Genomic DNA, 9,158 nt, shown 5'->3' with positions numbered 1-9,158 from the left:
TATATATATATATATATATATATATATATATATATATATATATATATATATATATATATATATATATATATATATATATAATGAATTGGAGTACGTGATTGTCAATGGAGAATGAATGGAAGCAGTAATGAGCCCATAAAGTAGGAGGGAAGTCGTCGACAGGGCGTGGGAGATGGTTTTCAAAGTTGATTGCCATAGCGGCGGGATGGAAAACGAGCTGAGATATATGTATGAAGTGAAGTCGCTTTATTAACGTTGCGATATGATGAAGAAGAAATGAATGCACCATCCAATACTTATACTACTTCCAATCTCCTTCCAAAAAAAAAATACTACTTCCAATCATAGAGTACAAGAAAAAAAAATAAATGACATGCAATATAGGTGATGAAGTCTGTCCAAATAAGACAGCCGGCCACATCCCTATCTGATTCTCTGAATTTTTTTTTCTTTGGAAAGACATGACAGTAGGTGAAATGAGTGGGGAGAGAAAGAAAATATCTAACTTGTTTCATAATCTTAATTTGATTCTCTAATTTTTTTTTGAAAAGACATGACTAAAGGTGGAACGAGTGAGGAGAGAAAGAAAATATCTGATTTGTTTCAAAATCTTAATCTGATTCTTTGATTTTTTTTTTTTCAAAAGACATGATCGAAGGTAGAACCAGTGGGGAGAGAAAAAAATATCTGACTTGTTTTATAATCTTAACCTTATTTCATATATAAACTTAATCTGATTTTTTTTTTTTAATTGGAAATACATGACGGGAGGTGGAATGAGTGGGGAGAGAAAGAAAATATTTGATTCTCTGTTTTTTTTTGGGAAAGTTATCTGGCTAGTTTTTCTTGTTTCATAATCTTAATCTGATGCCCCTCAGTTCTTACCTACCTGCGGTGTGTAATCGACATGTTTCTAGCTAGAACTCGGTCGAATAAGAATCATTGATTTCCTCTGGTGTCAATTTCTTATTCATTCATTGCGCTTGACCTTCGCTCCTCTCCTTATCAGTCGAGTGGCTTCCGCTCCTTTCTCATCTCAAACCAGAACGACTTTGAACGTTAGGGAAGATAAGGGAAGACCGCCTGAGCGAAGCGACCGAAGGGACTTGACTTATCCGAACCGAACGATAGCAGCTTAAAGCTAAGCCTATCACGAGCAGCGTCGCTCCTTGATCGGCGGGGAGGAGCATCTCAAAGTATGGGGCAAAGGATCAAGCGCTTTGACTTTGTCTCCCGGGATCCATCACAGGTTGGGTTTGAGAGCCGTGTGNATCATTGATTTCCTCTGCTGTCAATTTCTTATTCATTCATTGCGCTCGGCCTTCGCTCCTCTCCTTATCAGTCGAGTGGCTTCCGCTCCTTTCTCATCTCAAACCAGAACGACTTTGAACGTTAGGGAAGATAAGGGAAGACCGCCTGAGCGAAGCGACCGAAGGGACTTGACTTATCCGAACCGAACGATAGCAGCTTAAAGCTAAGCCTATCACGAGCAGCGTCGCTCCTTGATCGGCGGGGAGGAGCATCTCAAAGTATGGGGCAAAGGATCAAGCGTTTTGACTTTGTCTCCCGGGATCCATCACAGGTTGGGTTTGAGAGCCGTGTGCCCTGTTACTGATGACTCTATTTCTAAATACCTTTTTGCCCATTTTTTCATCTATTTTTGTAGTTAAGTGTTGATACTTGAGGGGGATTTATTACTTGGTTGTGTGTTTGTGTGGTTATAGGTGAAATTCTTCACAACGAGTGGTAAAGGAAGCATTTTGGATTGCTTTGGATCAATTTTGGTAGCTTAGGATCCCACTCAAGGAGGGAGAGGAGCAGCGGAACGCAAAATGGAGCAGGAGAAAAAAATACTGGAAGAAATGAAATGGGTACTGAAATAGGCGTGTCAGTACCCGTTTTGGTCCGCCTAAAAATTGATCACCGAAATGGGTACTGACACGCCCGTGTACCTACCTGTTTCGGTATGTACTGTTCTATTTTAAGCGATTTTCTGCTGCAATTTTGATTATTATGAACCCTAGCTAGTGTAGAACTTCTCTCTCTTATTTCCATAGCCAATTTTAGCTTAGAATAGCCTAGATCTACATTAGAGAACACTTTGCAAGCATCTTTTGGTGGATTTGGAAGGGATTCCAACAACCTTTCTTCATCATTAATAGTAAAACTCTCATTTTCTCTTCTTCATCTCTTCTTTACATTTATTGTGCTTTTATGATTTCTTTGCTTGATATTGCTATGTTTACCTTATATATGAGTGAGTAGTCCTTTTTATGGGTTAGATTTGGTGTTTATTGCTCTTATTGACGCTATTTATGTGATTATTGCATAAAGGGGATGAACACCCATTTAGGGTTCTTGAGTTTGAGTTGGATTTTGATTTTATCTTTCAATAGTTATTGCGCAATGATTGTTGTTTGTCTTTTGAAAGTCTTCCATCACAATGGGAATTGGACGGGAGATTTGAGCCAACCCAATCTCAAACCCATTTTCTCTTCTATGGAAATAGGGGTAGATTTGGGGCTTAAATATCTTTTGTTCTTCAAGAATTTAGGTTATTGGTTCTCCATGGAAATGGGACAACATTTGTTCTAATCCTTGTAGAAACTTGGATTTCCTTGTGCTAGCCTTAAGAACCTAGGGTTATTGCTCATCCCTCAATTCAAGTGTTCATGCATCAATAAGGTAATACACCTAATCCAACCCATCTTTCCAATTAGAATTTAAACATTGTTTTAACATTGTTTTCCCTTAAATCCAAAATTCCAAAAATACTTTAGTTTAAATCCAAAACCAAATTTTGATTTACTAGGATCCTTATGGATTTCAAGACCTTGGTGACTAGAGTTTAGGTGACCACTCTTTACGTGCCATAAATTCCAATCCTCGTGGTTCGACTTTACACCCATTTTCACACCCCGCTTATATTACATCAGTTACACGTCTCCTCACTTTTTTTTTGGAAAGTTATCTAGCTTGTTTCATAATCTTAATTTGATTCTCTGCTACACGCCCCCTCACGTGTGCGGGTCAATTACTGGGGTTGGATCTGATACCTGATACATCTGATTTTATGCTATTATTTGTCCCATAATTTAGCTGATTTTGTTGCTTATTTTTTTTTACCTTGGTGAATTTGAGACTCGTTTGTGTATTACATTTGCTTAAGCTTAGCTTACTTACGAATTAACGAGCAGCAATGGAAGGATTTTTGGACACCTTGGACAAGTTTTCGAAGCATAGGAATCCACCCAAGGTCGGAAAGGAGCAGCAGAGCATGAAAGAAGTTAGAAGGCAAACGAGGAGGGCACCTCACGGCCGTGAGGCTGCCCGTGAGCCCCGTCGCGGACAGCAGCGGGGCACTGCACCTCACGGCTACGATCCCGGCCGTGAGGGTGCCCGTGACCCCTGCTGCTGTCCAGTATTTAATGACGCTGTTCTGCTGTCTTTTTGGGTATTCCAAGCCCTAGTTTAGTTCAGTACAATTTTCCTTCTCTTTAGAGTTTTTCATAGCATAGAATAGCTCAGATTTACATACTCGAATACGTTTGCAAGCTTGGAATGGTGGTTTGGATTGAATTTACTCTTCAAGATTGTTAGTAAAGTTCTTCCTTTTAATTCTTTAAGTTCTCATATTTGTTGCGATGATTTCAATAGTTAATTCTTGCTTTGTTTTGCTTACGTTAATAATGAGTGAGTAGTTCGTTAATGGGCTTAGATTAGGGATCTAATGCTAGTCTTGATGTTCAATTTGTGATTATTGCATAAAAAGATTGAATTATTTACCTAGAGTTTATGTTGAATTGGGGATTGATTTCTACTTGTCATTAATTGATGACCACAATTGATTGCTAGTTTAGTAGACGGATTCATTACAACGAAAGTTGGGTAAAGACCTCGAGCCTTACCAATTTCAACCTAATTTTTCCTACTATGAGAGTAGGGGTAATTTGGAGCTTACAAAGCTTAGGTGTTTAAAACTATGATTGATGCATCATGAAAGTGGGGCAATCCTATCCTAATTTTGTTTATTGATTACAAAAGTAGCTAAATTGAATTCTTGTGTGCATTGCCCATAAATCTCTAGGTTAATTCTTCCTTCCCTAATTATGAGATTGTTAGAACATCAAGATTGCAATAACCCTAATCTGACCCATTCCATTATCATACAGTTTATTCACTAGCCAATCTACTTCCCTTTAATTTCCCTATATAGTTATCATTTACTTGGATTCTAGTTAATTCAATTGTTCTAGTGCCTAGAATTTCTTAGTTCACACAAATACGTGCCATAACCCCAAACCTCAGCGGAACGACATTTACACCATCATATTTACATTCACCACTATACACATCAATACCAAATTGAAACATGTGCTTCACCTCAACTAAAAGTCTAAGCTGATAGTTGGATTGCACATTTATGTCTATATATATTTTTTGAAAGACATGACGGAAGGTGGAATGAATGGGGAGAGAAAGAAAATATCTGGCTTGTTTTATTTGAGTTCATTACATTTAGAAGTTTTTTTTTTTTTTTTTAGAAAACATAACTTCATTAATTCAAATCAAAGACAACTCATTGACAACAAAAGAAGGAGGGGTAAAGTTCCACTCCTGGCATGGAACATGCTTCCCTAGCAAGACTATGGGCAACCGTATTCGCAGTGCGATTGATATGAGAAATGGCTACTTAAGAAAGTGAGAGTAGCAAATGCTTAATATCTAGAAGGATTAGGTCGAAGGAGGAGTCTCCAGCGACATGCTCTAAGCTTTGAGTAATATGGAGGGCACCCGTTTCAACATTAACAACCTTGATGCCATGTTTCTTAATCCAAGTGAGAGCTTCCCTAATGGACATCGGCTCTGCCTCTTTCGGAGTGAACACGCCCTTCCCGGATAATGTAACCCAAACTACTGAAGATCCATTAAGAGTACCAGTTGGGCCAATCACAAGGTCTAAGTCCAAACAATTAAGACAACTCTTCATTGGTTATGATCAAAGATGGTGGAAATCCAATTCAAGCCCAATTGTAAAAGATATAGAAGAACTCAAGGCTTTTTATAATTGTTTAAGTGCTGATTTTGGGGATTAAGTTAGGCCCAAATCAGCCCTATTATTTTTGGTATCTTTACTTGCTTTCTAGATTAGGTTTAGGATTCTTTTTCCCATTATATTTAGGATTATAAAGATGTCCCTATACCTATAAATAGGGAACAATCATATCAGTCTAAGACACGCTTTCATTCAATAAAATTCTTAAGTTTTTCTTTACACTTGTGTAAGAAACCTTATAGCTAATTGTGGACTCAATTAGTGGCTAGTCGTGGACTCAACTAGCAAATTGATTCGTGGACTCGAATCAATCTTCCTTTCTTCAACCTTAGATTTAGGTTCGTGGACTCGTTCTTGAATCGAAGGAAACTAGATCCGACTCTAGTTGATTGAAGATTGCATCATCGAGGTACTTGAAAGCTACAATGGGATTCTTCTAAGTCTTTGAGGATTCGAGACTAAGGGTTTCTTGTGAGGTCTAAGGTATTTCGATCCATCTCTATCCTTACTTTGGGAGCTATCTTAGGACAATACTCCATCTTTATTTGAACCTTGAACTAGGTGCATATCACCGGGGATGCTAGATGCAGCCACAAACATGCCAGTCTCATTCCTAAGCACCCAACCAAATCCCATACGTCTGGTGTTGGGATTGACCGCTGCATTAATATTCAACTTGAGGAATCCTGGGTCTGGCTTTGTCCATTTTTACTCTTGCCTTCTGCTTGTATTTGTCTTGACCGCGTCCCATTCAACAATGATTGTCCACTTCGATAGGTAGCGTTTTATGCCTTCCACAATACAGCTGGTGGCCGCCATCTTACCGTTTCACACCTTGTCATTCCGGGCTAGCCACATTTTCCAGCAAAGTATCATCATTAGACATGCCTTATCTTTGTCAAGATTTTGGAGATGAATGTCCATCCAGTGAACGAATGAACTGAAGCCATTTGTGATCAGGGGAATCCCACTATTTCGCCCTCGAATCTTGCCCTGGTAATGTTGGTGTAAAAATCAATCCCTTCAAACAAAGAATCTATTTTAATGGTGGTTTGGGCGGTGGAAGATAAAGTCCTCTTCGCCCTCTCGGACGCCTTTTTCAATCGTCTCAACGCCCTGGGATTCCCACTGATATCCTTCTGGTACTTCCTTTTAAACTCCTGAACGAAATGGTTCACCATTCTGTTAATCGAATCCTCGCTTGACCTCAAAGATCCCCTCTTCAATCGTAAGTAGAGAAACATCGAAAGTGTCGACGTCCCGATCGAAAATCAACACGCTCTTCTCGCCAGAGCTGCTGGATCAGACTCGAAATAAGGCTTACATGGACTTGGAAGTATGGCCAAATATAAATACAAAACCATGTCACTAAAAAATAAGGTCAAATCTGCTTATTTCCATCTCCATGTCATAAGGGTAACAGGGGAAAGGTCACGGTGCGGCTTGAAGAATCAATTTTAGTTCATGGTGCAGAATTACACTTAAGACTATATTAAAAGTACATTATTTGTGTACACAATAATTTGCATGATCCACACAACTATGTGACCAATAATGATTGTAATAGCAGCGTAAGGGCCCAAACTACGTACTAGCCCACATATTTGATTGAATACAAGTGCAAGACAGCCTAAGGCCTTCCTCAATATTGTGAAGTTTTTGAGGAAATTTTGTAGGTGTGCTTAGGAAAGAGAAAATAGGAGTAAGGGAAAAAAAAAAAGAACAAAATAAAAAACTATTAAAAAAACGCGTGCACATCACGCACCCGCCTGGGCATGAGATCGAGTGTGCGTGAGGCGCCTCTCTTCTCTGCAGGTAAGCCCCACTTTCACTGCAAAAAATCCAAATTTACCGTGCATCCCCACTTTTCTCTTTCTTCGCATTCTTTCCTTCACTTCATCTAACTTTTTCTTAAAAATTGTGTAAAAATCACAAATGGAGAGGGCCTAATGGTGGTCGGTTTGATTTTATTGGTGATTGTGCGTGGAAAGATTAAAAATGATTTGGCTTGAATCTAGATGTCATTTTTCAAGAGATAAACATTCAATAAATGACAACATTAAAATTAGATATTGTGGAGATACCATCTTCACGTATATTCCAAATATATTATAAGCAGTCACTATTTAATCGTCAGTAAATCTTGCTTTAGGTAAAATTACATCATTTTAAATCAATAATACTGTTACTGTATATATCAACTACAACTAAATAATAAAAACAATCAAGAAGAATGTAAAAATATTAAAATGTTTTCCTAAAAAGGATGTAGTTCCATTTATCAAAATAGATAAAATATCATATTAAATGATGTATTTACATTTAGACTATAAATTTAAGTTTATTTGATTTATTCAAGAATAAATTTTTTTTTCTAGTTCTCATTCTTTGGTCCCATTTAATTTGTCGTTTATGATTTACAAGTTTCACGTGGCTAAATTGATTTGTGTGGCTAAATTTAAGTTCGAGATGAAGACATGAAGTACAAGTTTCATCACGTGGCTAAATTGATTTGTGTGGGAAAGTATTAGGCCGGGGAGACTTGTTGTTTTGTGTTAAATTAGAGCAAAGTTAATTTTTTGGGATTTTTTAAAAGAGTTTCGTCTGCTAGCATCCAAGTGGAAAAATAGAAAACAATAAACAAGAAATAGAAAAGGCAAAGTGATCAGATCACAAGTTGGTGACCACTTGGCGAGCTCACTAGGTGTACTTATCTAGTCCATGCATGCAAGCCTTTGGCTCACACTTGTGTAAAACCGTCTCACGAATTCTTATTCGTTAGACGGGTCGGGTCGAATCGAAATAAAGGCAAATATCATACTTATATGTGTAAATATCATACTTATATGTTCAAATATAATACTAATCAGGAATACAATTTTTGTTACTTATAAGAGAAAAAACAATACATTTTTCATGATAAGTAATGTTGACAAGTGCCCCTTACTTATAAAGGAAAATATAATACTTTTGAAGAAAAATGTAATACTTTTAAGTCAAAATAAAAAAGTATTGTATTTTCCCTTAAAAGTATTACATTTACCCTTATAAGTAATTAACAAAAATTTTATTCTTGATTAGTATTACATTTGAGTATATAAGTATGACATTTGTGCATATAAGTATTATATTTGCATCTTGACCCGACTCGTCTTACGGTAAGACGGTCTCACACAAGTTTTTACCTTTTTATTTATTTGTTTTTGAAAGAATCATTATTTCGGTCACTCGAGTAGTAATAAATAAATACTCCTTAACGAATAAAAATAATTTTATAGCTAAATGCTTTCAAAATGATTAAGGGATACTAAGAAAAACTACTAACAAAGTGAAATAAAATATGCAATACTTTTATATCAAGCAAATTTTAGTTCCCTTCAACCAAATGGGAAATAGGCATTTTAGTTCTTTATAATCAAATTTTGGAAGTTTTTAGGAACAACTAAGATGTGATAGGGACAAAAATTGAACTGAATCATTTTTTTGTAAGGGTACGTCGAGATGAATCATTTTTGTAAGCAGACTAATATGAATGCTTGCATATATTATATTTTAAAGACTAAAAATAAAAATATCACTATTAATATTTCTAAAAAGGTCAAAAATGTATAAATATCCGTGAAAATCAAATCTTTGACCCCTTTTAAATTAAAGCAATATATATATATATATATATATATATATATATATATATATATATATATATATATGTCTTGTCGTGCGGGTGTGTGGTACTTACCTTAAACATTAAAATGACGCACTAGTACACAAGCCACGCACCTTAAGCTAAGAACACAAACCACGCACCTAAAGTTTTAAAATGGCGCATCTTAAGTTTCAATAACTCACGCACCTTAAACATACATATCACGCACTCATAAGAAGGAAAATCATCCACCTTAATCTTTAAGTTCACTCACCTTACCTTTCAACACTCAAACTTTCAAAATTCACGCACCTTAAGAAGAAATTACGCACCTAAAGCTACCGCACAACCGCACGGGAGACACCCCATCGCATGGGAATTGATATATATATATATATATATATATATATATATATATATATATATATATATATATATATATATATATATATATAT

The sequence above is a fragment of the Ipomoea triloba genome, chromosome 15, assembly GCF_003576645.1.
Source record: "Ipomoea triloba cultivar NCNSP0323 chromosome 15, ASM357664v1".
In the NCBI taxonomy this organism is placed as follows: Eukaryota; Viridiplantae; Streptophyta; class Magnoliopsida; order Solanales; family Convolvulaceae; genus Ipomoea; species Ipomoea triloba.
This window is presented reverse-complemented; position numbering follows the sequence as displayed.